The 1,677-nt window shown below is 34.7% G+C and overlaps 1 protein-coding gene across 1 annotated transcript in view; it reads right to left on the bottom strand.

Annotated features, from left to right (window-relative positions):
- Window positions 1-1,677, bottom strand: part of astn2 (astrotactin 2) — a 539,680-nt gene that overhangs the window by 395,691 nt on the left and 142,312 nt on the right. The gene's annotated exons all lie outside the window — the stretch shown is intronic.

The raw sequence follows: 1,677 nt of genomic DNA, 5'->3' as shown, positions 1-1,677 counted from the left end.
AGGTTAGTTTGGCCAGTAACAGAGCAAAATAAACATTTAATAAATGTAAAAAAATAAATAAAAGTAATAAAAACTAAATAAATTGGCAACGAGAATGGGATTTTTTTATAGGGATTTTAAAAAAAAAAAAAAAAAAAAAGATTAAATTTCTTTTATTTGTAAATTTTTCCAAGTGGAAAAGGCACCGATTTTGTGGAATGACCCTAATATGGTAAAATCACTCAGATAATAGAGCATTTATAGGAATGATAGGTAGGTAGCTATGCTTGGAGCTCTTTGTTCTGAAAATGTTCATCAAAAATTTGTCAAAATCCACATTTAGCGGTCACTTTTGTATATAAGATAATCTATTGAAAAGGCATGGTGAATGAATGAATAAGTGAGTCAGTCAGTCTATGTTTTTTTGTTTTTTTTCTCCAAAGATGAATAAGTCTGGTCATGTTCTTAAGAGAGTTTGTGTTCTGACATATCTTGGTTTATTAATGTGTTCAACATTAGCATTATTACTATTTATTACTATTACTATTAGTAATATCTATTACTTTTACTTGTTTTGTTACTTTTGTTAATTTTGCACCTTTATAAAGGTGAGCAAGTTCAGTTCCTTCCACTTACAGAATTACCATTTACCGTGATATAAGTTATCCAGCAAGTAAAAATAAATAAATAAATAAATAAAATCTTGATTCATAAGCTTAATTAAAAGTCTTGCTGTCAATCAGTATAATAGCAACACAGTTAATTCAGCCTTAAACTGTAAGCTTGAAATACAAAAAGGAACTGACTGATAAACACACAAGACTAACACATTTGAGTCTGAATCCAGGTCGAGACCAGAAGAGGTTTGAGTCAAGACAAAGACCTGGAGAGAGTCTGAACAGTTCAGACAGTGTATTCGCTTTCCATTGGGATGAATGAAGCCTGGTTTTATTTCAGTGGCATGTAAGCATCTGCTGCATGGAGCATATCATATTTGACACTGGACTGAGACCTCAAGACTGAATCCAAATGAGTCTCGTCTGCAAACGGCTGACGATGAAAACGGTTATGAACAGCACAAACACCTGTTCCACTGAGGTGAATATTTCAAAATCTATGTGCTTCATTCATTCTTGTCGAGAGCGACAGTTGCTCTCTTGACATTCTTTTTTTTCAGTTTTAAACAGAGCAACACACAAACACTTTTCCAACAACGAACATCTGGGAAAAAACACAAAAAACAGCCGATTGTATTCTTCAGAGTGACACACAATGGCCTTGTGCAACAATCTCCCGCTGGAGAGCCAGATTGTGTGTCCGACTCCCCCAGCCGACACTCCTGTCCGCATGATCAATGTGGCTGCCGCTTAGTTTTGTCATATTTTAATCTGTGGCGTAGCACTGGGGCAGGATCGCCTGTTTGCTGCCTATGAAAATAAATTATAGAAGCCAGACAACAAGAGGAGGGGCGACTAATGCTTTACTGCAGCCTGGACAAAAATGTATATCATTATGTGGTAACAAGCCTAAATATGCATATCCTATAAAATATCCTTATTTTTAATGTAAGAGCAGCGTGGCCATTTGTAAACAAATTTAGATCATAAAAACATTGTGGGGAAATTGGTTTGACATGTTTCTAAAACACTGACATGTCCAGTTTTCTTGTTGTGATTAGAATGTTATTTATAGGTTATA

The sequence above is a fragment of the Sinocyclocheilus rhinocerous genome, unplaced genomic scaffold (genome assembly GCF_001515625.1).
Source record: "Sinocyclocheilus rhinocerous isolate Xijiao unplaced genomic scaffold, SAMN03320098_v1.1 scaffold285, whole genome shotgun sequence".
Lineage (NCBI taxonomy): Eukaryota > Metazoa > Chordata > Actinopteri > Cypriniformes > Cyprinidae > Sinocyclocheilus > Sinocyclocheilus rhinocerous.
This window is presented reverse-complemented; position numbering and strand designations above follow the sequence as displayed.